The sequence below is a fragment of the Peromyscus californicus genome, unplaced genomic scaffold (assembly GCF_007827085.1).
Source record: "Peromyscus californicus insignis strain IS unplaced genomic scaffold, ASM782708v3 Scaffold_10__1_contigs__length_136768540, whole genome shotgun sequence".
NCBI classification, from domain to species: domain Eukaryota; kingdom Metazoa; phylum Chordata; class Mammalia; order Rodentia; family Cricetidae; genus Peromyscus; species Peromyscus californicus.
Window position 1 is genome coordinate 121,975,448 of NW_026294391.1, and position 17,616 is coordinate 121,993,063.

At 35.2% G+C, this 17,616-nt stretch overlaps 1 pseudogene; it reads left to right on the top strand.

Moving 5' to 3' along the window:
* The first annotated feature begins 1,178 nt into the window (after window positions 1–1,178).
* LOC128117763 (BTB/POZ domain-containing adapter for CUL3-mediated RhoA degradation protein 2-like) overlaps window positions 1,179–17,616 on the top strand; it is a 40,359-nt pseudogene continuing 23,921 nt past the window's right edge.

Sequence of the window (17,616 nt, forward strand, 5' to 3'; positions counted from 1 at the left end):
AGTTTTTGAAATTAAAATATAATTACACCATTTTCCTTGCTCCAATGCTTTGAGGACATCTTCTCTTTTCTTTTTGTGTTGAAAATTGAATGCAAGGAGCTGGAGAAATGGCTAAATGGTTAGAGCTCTGCCTGCTCTAGCAAAGAACCTATGTTCAATTTCTTGCATCCAGTTGGAAGCTCACAGCCATCTGTAACAGTTCCTGAAGATCCAATGCTCTCTTCTGACTGTGGATACCAAGGCATAAATGGAGCACATAGTGTACAGACATACATGCAGGCACAGCATCCATACTCTTAAAAATAAAATAAAATAATTTCTAAAGATAAAAGAAAGAAAATTGAACTCAGTACCTATCTATACCATAGAGTGAGGTATAAGTTTTTTTTTTTTAAGCAAATCACAGGCCTGTTTTCGCTTATGGACTGTGTGGTGGTTTGAATGAGAGTGGCCTCCATAGGCTCATATATTTAAACACTTGGTCTTCAGTAGGTGGAGCTATCTGGGAATGATTAGGAGGTGTAGCCTTGTTTAAGTAGGTGTGGCATTGTTGGAGGAAGTATGTCCCTCAGAGTAGGCTTTGAGCTTTCAAAAACCCACACCAGATCAAGTGTCTCTTTCTCTGCCTGCTGCATGTGAATCAGGATGTAAAGCCCTCAGCTACCGGTCCAGCACTGTGGCTTTCTGCTTGCTGCCAGACTCCCCACCATTATAATAATGAACTCACCCTCTGAAACTGTAAGCAAGTACCCAATGAAATGCTTTCTTTAATAAGAGTTGCCTTGGTCATGGTGTCTCTTCACAGCAATAGAACAGGAACAAAGACAGACTGTGATAGTCATTTAGGAAAAACTATATCTAGTCATATTATTTAAGGAATAATTATTCCATTTACATGAAGGAAAGATAATGCTTCTTGTTTGTAAGTGAAGGATTACTCTGAAACCCAATTCACACAATCATAGCAAAAGAAAACAAAGCTACATATCACCACTTCTTGTGAATACAGATCCAAAGATTCAACACAAATTTTACTAAATCAAATAAAAATGTGTTAAACATAAAACATTAAAAAATCCAGAAGAATATTATTTGGAATAGTAAAATAAACAGTTGCACAGCTCAGTAAGCATGATATCTATATCTATATCTATATCTATCTATCTATATATAGATATATGGCCCCTAAACTGTTAAATAACGCCGAGGACAAGGAATCTGAACCTGAGCATATGAACAAGTATCCTTCATTGTTATTTTTACTACTCATTGTCAGACTCATAAATTAAGGTGTAGATTTCCTGAAATGCTGATTAAAATCCAATCAGTTTTTTAATTCTAAAATTTAAAGCACTTTAAATTTGAAAAAAATTCAAATTCATATGGAGGTGAATATCACTCATGTGGCAGAGGCCAGCTTGGTCTACACAGTGAGTTCTAGGACAACAAGGGCTATGTAGAACAACTATCTCAAAAATTCATATGGAAATTCAGAGACTGTCTAGAAAACACCTAAAACAAAGTTTAAAGGAGAGAAATCTTGTTGAATTAACATTATCTTGTTTCAAGTCTCATTTATTATAAAGGAACAGTGTCTAAGACAGCATGTACTTGGTTTAAATACATTGAAACAGAGCAATGGAACATGATAAAATGTGAGAACAGATTCATGGGCACATGAAAATATGATTTCTGAAAATGTTGCAAAGACAATGCACGAGTCAATATTCATTTTAATAAATGGTGTATGACAATTGACTATTATCTGCAAAACAAGACAAAAATTTGAGACATAGATATAACATATGTAAAAATTTAACAAAAACTATTTAGTAAGTATATATGGGAAATATAAAAGAATTTTTGGTAAAATATATGAAATTCTTTTTGTTACTTGCATTGGCCAATATGTTATTAGGAAAAACAAAAATATAGTAATTTAGTAATGAAAAACAGATAAATTTGATTATACAAATTAAGATCTTCAGTCCCTTGGACAAATTTATATTAGAAGCCACAGTCTTAGATCAAATATTTACAGAATATATATATGATAAATATTTGTTTTATATGTAAAAATATTTGTATACAAAATATCCTCAAGCTTCAATAGTAAGTAATGAAGCCCAACTATCAAACTTTTCACGAAAATTGAAAGACACATCACAATAAAAGACATTTATATTCCAAAAAATTATATAAATTATATAAATAGGTTATTGACATCCCCAAGCCATTATCTTTTTTTTCCTTCTTCTTCCCTTTTTTGTTTTTGTTTTTCAAGACAGGGTTTCTCTGTGTAGCTCTGGTTATCCTGGAACTCACTCTGTAGACCAGGCTGGCTTCAAACTCACACACCAGCCTGCAACTGCCTCACTGAGTTCTTGGATTAAAGGCGTGTACCACCACCACCTGCACAAGCCATTATCTATCAACTCCTTGTTCAGTATTTTATTCTGTTGTCTCTAACACATTATCATTGTCTAGAGCAGTGGTTCTCAACCAGTAGGGTATGACACTTTGGGGAGTAGAACAACCCTTTCATGGGGATTGCATATAAGATATTTATATTATTATTAACAACAGCAGCAAATTACACTTATAAAATAGTAACAAAAATAACTTTTTTATGGCTGAGGGTCACTACAACATGAAGAACTGGATTAAAGGGTTATAGGATTAGAAAGGCAGAGAATCAGTGGTCTAGAGTTTCAGATATTTTAACAAATATTTCTTCAAGCCAATGTATGAAACAAAATTGACTATAATTCTAAAATAATTTCCTGGTGTATCTTTTCTTTCTTGGATCAACAGAGAATTTCTTTATCCTATCTCCTTTGGCCATTTTTATTTCCAGTCTGTCAAAAGTGAAACTATTGACAGAGCCACATGTGATTTAATACAGAATGAAAAGAAAACAAAATTTAATTTTTAGACCACATGGAAAGAGCATGGAAAGAGGCATGTGTTGTCCTGTTGAGCTGGAACTTTAGTCAAAGAGAGCCTTTTGATGACTCCATTCATGTTAATTAAAATATATATATATATATATAAACTAGTCTATGGTGTTTGAAACCAGTTCAGTATTTTACTTGAACAGAAATTTTGGGATGGTTCAGGAAAGAGAAATTTCACATAAATAAATATGTGGTAATGTTGGGCATAATAGATATACTCACTATTATCACACATAGGCATATATTTTTATGAAAGTGATCACTTTTAAGTAGGTTCAGTTTATTGGATGTCAGTAAAATATCAATAAGCCTGCTTAAAAAGTCAAGCACTGTTACACAGAGTAAGGCTTAGGAGACTTATAAAATATCCTTTAATCAGTTTCCTGAAGTTTGAAAAAATAAAGAAAATAAGTTTATCAAATGTTTTAAAGCTTTTTTATAAAGTACTATTAATTCAGTTGATCTGATCATTAGAATTACTATTGTTTTTACCTTAATGGCTTCATTTCTATTAAAAGAAAAATTGGTCCATGGCAACACAGTAATTTCTCTTTCAGCTCTAAACCACACTGGTTTGATCTTAAAGATTTAATTGCTGACTTTTAGTAAAACTTTGAATATTATTTGGTGATCTCATGAAATAAGGTGTAGCTGGAGAGTTTTCTCTCTGGGCCCACCAAACCCCGGCAGTCCAACAGCCCACTAATAAAGTAAACACACAGACGCTTATAATATTTAAACTGTTTGGCCTAATGGCTCAGGCTTCTAGCTATCTAATTCTTACATCTTAAATTCCATTTCTATAAATCTATACCTTGCCACGTGGCTCGTGGCTTACTGGCATCTTCACATGCTGCTTGTCATCATGGCGGCTGGCAGTCTCTCCCTCTGCCTTCCTGTTCTCTCAATTCTCCTCTCTGTTAGTCCCGCCTATACTTCCTGCCTGGCCACTGGCCAATCAATGTTTTATTTATTGACCAATCAGAGCAACACATTTGACATACAGACCATCCCACAGCAATAAGGAAATTAACACTTAAGAAACTGACAGAAAATTAAGCATTAAATAAGTAAAAAATCATGGAGTCACAACACTCTTTTATTACACCACTTAGATTCTGGGGGGTGCTTATCTTTCATATATCGATTCTATTTATGTCATATTTATTTTTCCCATGATGCAAACATTCTGTAAAAACTCAAATGACCTAATTTGTATTACAATTTTAATAGTAGAATAAAAGCCCTATTAGCTCATTCACCAGTATGCCACAAGATGCTATTTTTAAAAAAAAGTAAAAAAAAAAAAAGCTTTGTAGATTATATTAAAGTCAAAGCATTTCAGAAGGAGAAATTATCACAGATTATGTAGGTGGGATAAGCCTAATTGCAGAAATTCTCAAAAGGTGAAAACATATCTTGTCTGTGGCTAGAGAAAAATGCAACTACAAAATAATGATCAGGATGCAATACTTCTGGCTTTGAAGATGGATGAAGAGTTCCATGTGAATCAGTGATTGTGGACAGCCTCTAGATAGCTTGCCAGGTTTCTGATTTTAGTCAACCTGAGTCAATGATATTGTGAGCCACAGAATGGTATGGTGAGGTTGTGTTGTTTTGTGTCATTAAATCTGTAAAATATGTAACATTATAAATTTTATAACTATAGAAAACCCAGAAGAATAACTCAGTCTGTCTCAATTTGTCTAAAAATCTGTAGCACAGATTTTTCTACTAAGCTAACTAAAACAATGCCATCAAACTGAACTTGAGAACCCCACAGGAAAAAATATAGAAATCTTCTATGAAGGGAACCTGTTAGCTATAAATACTGATCTAATTAGGAAGCAAAACTAGATCAAAATTATTAAAGGATAACATTTTTGTCAATGAATCTTTCTATTTATTTAAAGGTATGCATCACTGGATGTTTTTCAGTGCAGTATTATTAAACAATGTCATGACAACCTTTGAGTCACTGAGACAAAAGAATGGAGCTCCTAACGAGAATATATACAGTCTTAGCTCTTCTTGGACTCTTATGACACCAGCAATGAAGGTTATTTAGGTTATCCCAAAGATAGATGTGCTCACAGTGAGAGTGATGTGGAATAATGCTAAATATATCCATGTTAAGGTTTTGTTATTCAGCAGAGAGAAACATTTTATGACATAAACTTTTAGAAACAAAATTTAAGGTTCAAATATTAAAGCATTCTTAATAATGGCAATAAGAATACCCTTTTAATATTGATAGTTTTTCATACTGATAGGGGCAGGCTTTATTGCAGTTGTTAGTTGCCTAAGCCCAAATGTAATAATTGTAAATAGTATATTTAATAATTAAATATATTATTAGTCAGATAAAATGCAATTCAAATTATGAATCAGCATTTAAAACCCCTATTTTGTGACTAAAATGCTAAAAGAATATATTCTCACTTTGATTTTCTCTTTGCTCATCAGTTTCCATCCTCAAGTGGCATCTGTTCTGAATTCACCTTCCATTTTGAATTTCTCTCATTTTGCTATTTGTGTGTGTGTGTATGTGTGTGTGTGTGTGTGTGTGTGTGTGTGTGTGTGTGTGTGTGTGTGAATGACTGTGGATGTTAAGAAAAGTTGACATGAAATCCACCTTAATGATTTGCACTTATTGTTAATTATAGGCTATGTCATATATCTCATCTCTAAAATTTACTATGATCATTAATTTTGACTGTCAACTTGATGAGACCTCAGATCGACTAAGAAGCATGTGTTATGGGAAGGTCAGTGAGGTTATTTCCCCAAGAATGGTGTGTCATGGCCTACATTTAAGGGCCTAAGGGAAAAGTGGTGCTGCTTTTGCTCCCCTCCCATTTGATCCTTCTTGATGAATGCACATACACTGCTGCTGCCATTGCTGCTGTTGCAACCCTTTCCCTGGCATTAGAACCTGGCTTCTTTGGCCTTCGAGTATTGGGTAAAGCCCAGCAGCTCTCCTGGGATCCTCCAGAATTACATTATCAGATTGGAAATGTTGAGGCAACCAGCCTCATGAACTGAAGAGCTACCATATTCTTAACCTCTACAGCATGCAGACAGATTGTTGGACTACCCAGACTGGATCCTGAAATCAAATGCAGTGCATCCCTTTTGCAATATCCATCCATTCTATAAGTTCCAGTTCTCTCAATGATCCCAACTAATATACTTATTGATCTTATAAGTTTATTATATTTCCTATTCTCATTGAACTATAAACCATTCTCTCTTTTTCTTTTTTAGGCCCCTACCATTATGTTTTCTGATCTTTTCTTTTAATCTTTAGACTCCTTTAGATGCCTCTTAGGAACCTTGCAGTACTTGTCCTTTTATAACATATGCCACTTAATTATCTACTCACTCCCGAGTGTACATGTGCTGTAGATTGATAGCATAATGTATAAAGCAAACAGTAAATGATAACTATAGAATATCAATCAGCCTCAGAAAGTATAAGAACATTACCAGTAGCTAAGAAATTTCTTTAATTAGATAACTTTCCTATTTTGCCTTAGCATAAGCCTAGCATCAATAAGATTTAGGTGGCATAAATGAGATTTAGGGTGAATGTCTCAAAGGAATGCTCAGTTTTGGAAAATATTACAATAAAACTTGAAGACTTGGTAAACATGGAAGGTATAGAGTCATATTTAAATATGTCTAAGACTGAAGCTAGTCATTCCTGTCTATGACTATGCCAATGTAAGTATGATTGAATTAACCTGAACTATGTATGACACTTGGGCAATGTCAATAGCAAAATTTATTAAAATTATCAGATAATGTAATAAGACCATGAATACATGAGATACATTGGCACCACATCATATATCCATCTAATAAGTTTCGTGCCATAGAAAGAAAACAATGGATTCAGGACTAGAATTTTGGTTCAGATTTCAATGGAACTCATTAATTTTGTCTGTAAGTCATGTTAGGTTTTTAAACCTTAGAGTCTTCATCAGTAAGCAGATATAATTCTACTTTTATACTGGGTCAAGTGTGATATTTTAGAGACCACAATTAAGAAAAGCAAAATAACATTGTTATTAATATGTTAATATATTATCTGTCTTAGATTTTTATGATATACTTCCATAATTTTGGAATTAAAAGCATCCATACAAGTTAAATATTTTTATCCCACTTTGCAAGATTAGGAAGACTGGGAATTTAATTGACAACATAGTCTCAAAGTCTACAAATGTCAGAGGTAGGATTATGATTTAAACTGGGATTGTCTTACTCTAAATTACATTCTCTCACATATTCTTATATAAACTACTCTTTACAACAATGTTTTGTTATTTGTTTATTAAGATGGAGCAAAATAAGAAATACACATAAAGTATTAAGGCTTCTTACAGAGTTGAATCTCCCTGTTGATATGTAGCAGATTGGAAAATACTTAATATCAGTCTTAGGATACTTGAAAACTTATAAATCTTAGAACTCATGCCTATAGATTAGAAGCTGAAATAAATTTAATCATTGAAAGAAACAATATTTAGTGACATGCAACTAACTTAGGATAGCACCCCCTTTGAAGCACCAATTTATACTTGAAATGCTTTGATTATGCGTGATTTTCACCCATAAATGTCCTTCAAGGATGCCCATGAGGTATGATGAAATATATTTCTTTTTATAAAGTGCTTTACCTATATGCTATCAAGTTCTGAGGACATTGTCATAGTCTAATGTCTGGTAAGAAGTCCAGGACAACCTTAGGTTTGGAAGAATTATTTGTACTCTCATTATTAACAAGACATTAAAGTGGCATTGCACATTAGGGGGTTTTAGAGAAACTTGAGCAGTTTAGCCTGCTCAAACTGGAGATTTGGAAATAAAAAAAAATAATCCTTTGTATACAAATAAAACACTCAAAATGAATGAAGCAATTTTTTTTTACAAAGGTTACATTTGAGGTAACTAAAAAGTCTACTCACTACTTTGACAACCTTTGTGTTTTGTTCTCATCGTAATAAATCTAGACTAAGCAAATGGAAAATGGCTATGTTCCCACCCAGATGATTTAGAAGTATATGGGTAGCAGATTTAACTCTAAATGTATAATTTTCTCCTGCATTAAGTAAATCATAACCATCATTATAACCATTTATAGTTGACATTTACTCCAGTAAAAGCAATCAGTATACCAGTAAGTGCTCCTGGCTTTTATGATTTGGACATCATTAGGTTTAGCACAGTTACCAAGGAAACTTTGCTCTACACATAGACAAGCAATGAAGGTTATAATTTTTGAAATATTATTCACATTTGAGACATTTCCAAGTAAGGTTGTTTTCTTTTCATTGTAGAAGAACAGTGAAATAAATACAAGGGATTTTGTTGTTGTTGCTGTTTCTTGGCTTTTGTTTTTCCTTTTTCAGTGGTAGCTGAGCACTTATAGAGGAGGAAAATTGAGATTCTTAAAATGCTATCAGAAAAAAGTAAAAGATATATGATATGGGGGAAGAGCTGCAGATTGTCATCTTCTGGACAAGACACAATTATCACAATCATGAATTTAGAGTATCTCTTGATGCCTGCTCTGGGTCATCAAAGAATGGGTCTGCCAATGGTCAGGCATAGATGGAGGAGGGATTTGTGTGCCCTATCTCTCACTGGTGAACTATTTTATTTTTTACTGATAGACTCAAGGAAAGGGGGAAATGTTGCCTTCAGTTGTACACTCATTGATGATGCCACAAAGTTACAATGTATAGTTGCAATCCAATACTCACACAGATAAACCTGTTTAAACTAAATGGGTCAAACACACACATATTCACAAACAAAAATGAAACAACAACAGTGCAAAGTAATTAACCTGGGAAAGGGTCTGATAGCTGTTAGGAATGAAGTGGATAGGGATTGGAGGTAGGTTTGAAAAGTTAGAGTGCTGGAATTAAAGGCATGAGCCAAAAAATTAAAATTAAAAAAAAAACAGTCCTGGCTATCCTAGAACTCACTTTGTAGACCAAGATGGCCTCGAACTCAGAGAGATCCACCTGTATCTGCCTCCTAAGTGTTGGGAATAAAGATGTACACCACCAACAACTGGCTAACTTTTCAAAATATATGTGACTTTATTGCTTAGCAAAAGTCATAAAGGTTAATATTATTATGAAGAAAAGGTATTTGGGAAACGTATTTTAATAATTAAGGTTTTCACTGGGCAGCAGTGGCACACACTTTTAATCCCAGCACTAGGGAGGCAGAGCCAGATGAATCTCTGTGAGTTCGAGGCCAGCCTGGTCTACAAAGCGAGATCCAAGACAGGCACCAAAACTACATGAAGAAACACTGTCTCATAAATAATAATAATAATAATAATAATAATAATAATCAAGGTTTTCCACTAATTTGTAAATGATCTTTATTTCCCCTTAATTTTAAAGTATGAATTGTGGGTTATAGACATTGTTTTCACTGTATCATTCCTTCACTCATACTCACTTCTTACCTAATGCACTCAATTCCTTTAAGCAATGTGCTGTGGACATCACTTTGTATGCTGTGAATGTGTTACTCTAATTGGTTAATGAATAAAATGCTGACTGGCCAGTAGCCAGGCAGGAAGTATAGGCAGGACAAAGAGAGAGGAGAATGCTGGCAACAGGAAGGCAGAGTCAGAGGAAGCAAGATGTAAAAGTACTGGTAAGCCACAAGCCACGTGGCAACTTATAGATTGATAAAAATGGGTTAATTTAAGATATAAGAACTAGATAGTAAGAAGCCTGCCACGGCCATACAGTTTATAAATAATATAAGTCTCTGTGTGTTTACTTGGGTTTGAGTGGCTGCAGGAGCCGGGTGGACACAGGAAAACTCCAGGTACAGCAATGACTGTGCCCCTTAGTAGGAGGAGTCTTGATTTTTCTCAGACCATGAAGATACTTAAGCTGACAAACAAAGAGGCCCATCGTATGCTTGAAAATTGATTTCAGCCATCCCTCTGCATCCCCAGGCACTCTCTGTAGTACCCACAGATACCAAGCTGTAGGTGTGCCGTTCCATCTATACAATGTGGAAGTATCTGCAAATATCCTAGCCACAAGTTATTGCACGCTTTAAATCAACTTCAGATTATATACTATATCCCGCTTAATGTCAATGTCAAGTAAAAAGAAATGAGTTGTGTTTTACATGACATGGTTAATTTTATAAAAAGAAAATAAGTCATGTTATATCTGAATGTTAAAAAAAAGAAAAGTTAGAGTGAGAGTAATCACAATTCCTTGTATACATGTATAAAATTGTTAAACAACAAAATCAATTTCAAAAGTAACAAGGTATCATGATCTTCATAATAGGTTTTACTTGCATTACCAGGAAGATATTTTCATAAAATATTGAATCACTTTAAATAATTAAAACAAAATATAGTAATAATGACAATTATGAAATTTTCCGTTAATGTCATTGACAAATATCTACCAGTGTGCATATATATGCATATGTATGTATGTATGTGTGTATGTATGTGAATATAAACCATTGTATATATATGTATACATATTTTTTGTTTATTTTCTTTTTTGGATTTTTGAATTCAATAAAATCTAATGGTATTCAGATTTTCTAAGAGTATTATGTACTGTCTATCAAATATTATTAATATTTCTCCAAAAGAAAACATTAAAATGCCTTGAGAAATGAAGCAACATACATAATGAAGTCTGTTTCTTTTTTATTTCCTGTTTTTCTATATTTCTGTGGAGCATACATTGACATCTTGTAACTCCAGATTAAAAATCTTTCACAAGTAATTTCCTTATGAACGTCATTACTTATCACATATCCACAAACAGATTTCAGAGAAGAAATGTGGTATTTGTTCTCCCCACACTACGCACTCAGAATTGCACTCAGAAATTGTCTTTATTAGATACCAGCTTTATCTTTCAAGAAAAATAAAGTGTGTGTGCTTCCCTCTCTCTCTCTCTCTCTCTCTCTTTCTTTCTCTCTCTCTCTCTCCTCTCTCTGTGTACATGTGTTTGTGTGTTGAACCTCATTATTAACCATGCATTAGAAATATTATAATTTATGTTCATAAAAGTGAAGTCCCATTGCATAGGAAATGTAAAAGTCTTTTTAAATAAAGTACTCCAATAAGTTTTAAATAAATATCACCATTATACAGTTGGGTGTCAGTACTATGGCAGTACTTAGGAATGGTTTTCACATGAAAGTGAAATTTTGATATACAGTATCTCCTAAGCTCAAATTATATATTTTGTTAACATACAAAGATTTAAAAAAAAGAATACCTGCTATATTATGTTAAGTTTTTCACAGCATGAGTTTTTTCCTAGATCCATGCCTAACAGCTGTTATTACCAAGGGTGCAATTCCAAATGTGATTGATTAGTTAAACTTGAACAGTGCATTAAGCAAGTTCACAAACCAAGTCAATACATCTGCAATTACTTTTCTTAATGTTGGCAAGAGTCCAGTGTTGCAAATGAAAGAGACATGAATGTAAGTGGTCACCACACATATTAACTTGCCATGAGCTGCTTCATTCAGGGGCCTTTGATACCAAGAGGCAATGATCAGAATTAATATTAGGTACCTTTCCTGAATGGAACTCAAGATGCCATCTTTATTTTTTTGTTATTGCTTGTGATAGCAAACAACTAGATAGAATATTTTAGAATCAGAGTTTAAGATTAGTCACAGAGCTATTATGCTTGGAGCAAAAAGTTCTTTTGTCCTGTAGAGGAGCAGATTAGAAATAGATATTACAGGAAAATAAATTTTAATAAAAAAGAATTAACTTTAGAAAGTACTTACATGACTTTATAAGTCATAGTGCAACATTTCATATACAATGAATATGTACATGTATAGACAGCCACACTTTACTTTTTATGCTATTTAATTCAAGAAACAAATTTCCCAAGTACTTTGCTGTTAGACTTTTACACACACACACACACACACACACACACACACTCACTCACAATACATATATATGTTTAGATAGTGTGTATATATACATATATACATGTATATGTGTATATATAATTCTGTAACATTAAACGTTTCAGCTAATGAGGCTTTACTGAAACACTGAGATCATGTTTTCATGCTTTTTTGTAAGACTCATATATTACGCTAGTCACCACGTCATGTGCTACACTATTTATTTTATTCATTTGGGGAGCTAAGGGAATGGAGTTCCAGAGATTATTTCCTTGGAATGGCCTTCCAGCTGTGTTTAAAAGCTGAATGGTCGGGCAGTGGTGGTGCACACCTTTAATCCCAGCACTCGGGAGGCAGAGGAGGTGGATCTCTGTGAGTTCGAGGCCAGCCTGATCTCCAAAGCGAGTTCCAGGAAAGGCGCAAAGCTACACAGAGAAACCCTGCCTCAAAAAACCAAGAAAAAAAAAGCTGAATGGTCTACTTGGGGGAGGGGCAGAGAAGGAGAGCAAGGAAAGAGATATCTTGATAGAGGGAGCCATTATGGGGTGTTGGAGAAACCTGGTGCTCGGGAAACTCCCAGGAATCCACGAGGATGACCCCAGCTAAGACTCCAAGCAATAGTGGAGAGAGTGCCTGAACTGGCCTTACCCTTTAATCAGATTGGTGACTACCGTAATTGACATCATAGAACCTACATCCAGTAACTGTTGGAAGCAGATACAGAGATTCACAGCCGAGCACTGGCCAAGCTCCTGGAGTCCAGTTGAAGAGAGGGAGGAGGGATTATATAATCAAGTGGGGTGGTGGGGGTGGGTGTCAAGATCATGATGGGGAAACCAACAGAGACAGCTGACCCGAGCTAGTAGGACATCTGGTGAACCTGTAATGGGGACGAACTAGGCCCTCTGAATGTGGGAGACAGTTGTGTGGCTTGGGAAGTCTGTGGGGCCCCTGACAGCAGAACGAATATCCATCCCTAGTGCATTAACTGGCTTTTTTGGAGCCTAGTCCCTATGGAGGGATACCTTGCTCAGACTTGGTCCTGCCTCAACTTGATATATCAGACTTTGTTGACTCCTTATGGGACGCCTTACCCTCTCTGAGGAGTGGATGGGGTGGGGGAAGGTGGGAAGGGAGTGGGAGGAGGAGAGGGAGGGAAAACTGTGGTTGGTATCTAAAATGAAAGAAACCTTCTAAATAAAAAAGATGAATTAATGAAAGTATATATATGCAACTATGTTTTTATTTCTGTTAGATAAAGTGAGATGGGTAGTATAAATAGTTGTAAGTACTATATTGATTTTTGCATATTTAGCATATTTTGCATAACATGCACACTGTCTACCAGTTGTCAAAATGTTGTCACCGTCAAGTACCCTATCTTTTAAAATTATAATTTGTAAAGTTTTATTCAAAGATCCTGCTATCTGGTCTATAAAGGAACTATATTATCAAAATGTAATTTTCATAGACCCTCTAGGATTCATTGAAAGAGTTACAAATATAATGAATTCCACAATCATCATATATCACACACATATATATAGTATATCATATATGTACTATATATACATATGATATGATATATATATATATATATATATATATAAATAAACTGGGAGGTAATTTCAATATTTTTTCCACTTCTTAAGAATAAAGCACATATTATTTTGTAAGTTATAATATATTTTCTGTATAAGTTGTTTTATTTTATTTATTTTTTGAAGCAGTCTTATGTGACCCAGGCTGGCTTTGAACTTACTATGTAGCAAAAGATGACTTTGCAGTTTTGATCCTCATGCATTTACCTCTGCAGTATTTGGATTACAGCAGTATACCACCATGTGTCAGCTTTATGGAGTGCTTCTGATTGAACAAAGAACTTTGAATATGCTATGCAGGCATTTTAACGATTATGGTGTGTCTGCAAACTTGCTATATAGATTCCTAAATTCAATTTTATCCTCTTTAAACTGTGTAAGAGTAAAAATGTATTTACAACTGATGTAAAATCACATGTGGTTTCACGATGCTGATAATATCATTTGATCATTGCCCAATTGTCTCTGTGGTGGTTTGAATGAGAATGGCTCCCCATAGGCTCATATATTTGAATGTTTGGTATCCAGTTGATGGAACTGTTGGGGAAGGATTAGAAAGTGTGGCTTGTTGGAGGTGGTGTGTTACTGGAGGTGGGCTCGAAGGTTTCAAAAGCTCATGCCATTCTCACTTAGCTCTTGCTTAATCTCTGCCTCCTGCTTGTAGAATAGATGTAAGCTTTTAGCTACTGCTATAGTACCATGCCATGCTTGCCTGCCCACTGACATGCTCCCTGCCACGATGGTCATGGACTTTTATCCTCTCGATACATAAGACCAACTTTAATGCTTCCTTTTATAAGTTACCTTGGTCATGGTATTTTGTCATGGAAATAGAAAAATAACTAAGACACTCTCTAATAATCATGTATATATTAATGTATTTAGTAAAATTAGCTAACATTTATAGACACACACACATATATGTTTTGAGAATAAACTCTAGTGGGATTTTACCTTTTATGAGCATTTTTATCAAGAGCCTGCATTAACTGTAAATATATTTCAGTGTAAAGTTTCATATAGATCCTATCTACAATAAATAAATATTATCTCTTTCTCACTGCTAAGCAAGTAATCACCAAGTGAAATACCATCATTCTGAGGTATTTTTCTAATTCATAATTTTATATCCATTGTAATTGCATAAGAGATAATTGAAAGTAGTCTTAGGCTTTAAGTCTCCAGTGTTTTAGGTTCATAATTACAAATTTAGTGTGCATTTTAGATGACAATATTTAGTTACATAATTGACAAACTTACCTGAATTACTGCCTGTAAGTGCAGCCAAGTGCACACATCCTGAAATATATTATTTGGTTGGCTTAATGATGTGTTGTACAGAGTCCCCTCATATTCTTTTGTAGAACAGTTTTGCAAAGAGTTTTTTTTTTTTTTGATATGGAAAGCAGTGTCTTTGGCACTTTAGTGACTGGAAGAGGATGAATAAAACTGTTTCATTATAACATGGGAGAACTAAACCCTATGTGATGGTAAGTTTCAATTGTCAGTTTGAATTGATACTATAGATTACCTGTGAAGAGAATCTTAATGAAGCATTATTTAGATAAAATCTGCTTGTGAGCATGCCCATCTTGTTTACCTTAAATGAGGTAGGAAGACTGTAGCTAGAGTTTTCCTGCCTGGCCCACAGTCAGGGCAAATCTCTGACACCCGCCAGTCCCACAGCCACTCAGACCCGACCAAGTAAACACAGAGACTTATATTGGTTACAAACTGTATGGCCGTGGCAGGCTTCTTGCTAACTGTTCGTACAGCTTAAATTAATCTATTTTTATTAATCTATACCTTGCCACATGGCTCGTGGCTTACCGACATCTTCACATGCTGTTTGTCATCATGGCAGCTGGCAGTGTCTCCCTGACTCAGCCTTCCACTTCCCAGCTCTATTTTTTTCCTTGTCCCGCCTACACTTCCTGCCTAGCCAATGGCCAATCATTGTTTTATTTATTGACTAATTAGCAACACATTTGTCATACAGAACATCCCACAGCAGAAGACCTTACTGTGGCTTTCATTATTCCTTATGGAGGAAATCCTGAACTGTATGAGTAGAGAAAATGTGCTGAGCACAAAAAGTATGCATTCATTAATATATTGTTCATGTATGTAATTTGACTAGCTTAAATTTCAACCACATTGAGTGCTCAATTCTAAATGGGATATCTATACTCTACCTTTGACCCAAAGCTCAGGAATAATCATAGCAAAGGAACTAGAATGATTCTAGGAAGCCAGAGTGTGTGGATGACTACAGAGAACAGTCTTTTCCCAGAAGTTGTGCATATGTACTAACCATGGTTGTGAGAGAATGTATAAAACCTCCACAAGGTCAAGCCACATAAAACCTCAGTATGGAGAAGATAGGTGGTTATGATATCCCACTCCCAACTAAAGATATATATATATATATATATATATATATATATATATATATATATATATATATATATGCAATTGCTAGCTGCTGGTAGAGGAATGTCAGTTTTCTTCAAGGATGCAGCTCCTGAAAAGTTAACCTTGATCTAGCATATGATCATACACATACTGGCAGCACTGAGTGGGCTCTGTGGGAAACAAACAAACCTAAAACAAAACAAATCCATGAAGTTGGAAGGGAATAGTCGGGAAGGAAAAGGTGGGAGGGAACTGAAGGGCATAAGGGTAGACTGATTCAAAGCACATTGTATGCATGTATGTATGAACGTATCAAAGAACAACAAAAACGTCAGACTAGAAAATGTTCTTGTCTCCTTGATTTCTTTTATGGACTGGAACAGAATTGTGATCCAAATATACCCTTTCTCCATTCCATTTCTCTTGCCAGGGAATTTTATCACAGCAACAGGAAATAAAACTAAGACAGAAATTCATATAAAAAAGTGATTGCTTGCTATGAAAAACTTAACCATTGGTTTATTTTAGTTCTTTGAACTATTTTGTGTCAGGAATATAGGAGAGTTTGGAATTTGGGGGCTGGAATAAACATTGATTGCTATGTGAAGAGCTTAATGGGCTGTTCTTCTTGGACCTTGGAAGATAAGAATGCTGAGAAAAGCAGAAGTGAGGTTTCAAAGGAGAACGCAGATGAAGCTTAGCTTGGGACCACTTGTGTAATATTTTGGCAAGTTATGTGGCTTCATTCTGCCTGTTTACTGAGAACCGGAGTAAAGTCGAATTGAGAAAGATGGGATGTTTATCAGAACAAGAGAGCATTCTGGCTTATGATTGTTAATCAAATAAGCACAACTGAAGTGAAGCATCCTGTGCTGCAATGGGACAATAGGGAGAATGTCCTCAGGACAAAAGTCAATCCATCAGAAACCTCATTTTATACAGACTCAAGCTCAGTTAAAGGAAAAAAAGCGTAATCTGAAGGGGTTTCCTGGTATTCAAGAGCAATCATTTCCCGGTTTCAGCACACAGAAGCTGATACAACGTCTTTCAAAAGTGTCAGGCTACATTTCCAGCTGGAAGTAAATTCTAGTACTTGTTTTTGTTTGTTTGTTTCCTTTTCTTTATTTTTCTCTCACATACAACATCTCAACTACAGTTTCTCCTCCCTCCTCTCCTCCTCTCCTCCTAGTCCCTCTCACCCAGATCCACTCTTCTTCCTTTCCCTTTAGAAAAGGGCAGGCTTCCCAGGGTATTAACCAAACATGCCATATCAAGTTACAGTAAGACTAGGTACATCCCCTCATATCATGACTGGACATGGCAACCCAGTAGGAGGGAAAAGATCCCCCAAATAGGCAAATGAGTCAGAGACAATTGCTGCTCCCACTGTTAGGAGTTCCACAAGAAGACCAAGTTACACAAATGTAACATATATGCAGAAGGCCTAAGTCAGTCCCATGCAGGCTCCCTGATTATTGCTTCAGTCTCTATGAGCCTCTAAGAACCCAGCTTAGTTGATACTGTGGGCCGTTTTCCTGTTGTGTCTTGACCCCTCTGGCTCCTATAATCCTTCCTCACTGTCTTCTGGAGGATTCTCCTGGCTCTGCCTAATGTTTAGCTATGGGTCTTTGCATCTGCTCTCATAAATTGCTGGATCAAGCCTCTCTGATTCTTTGACTGATGTG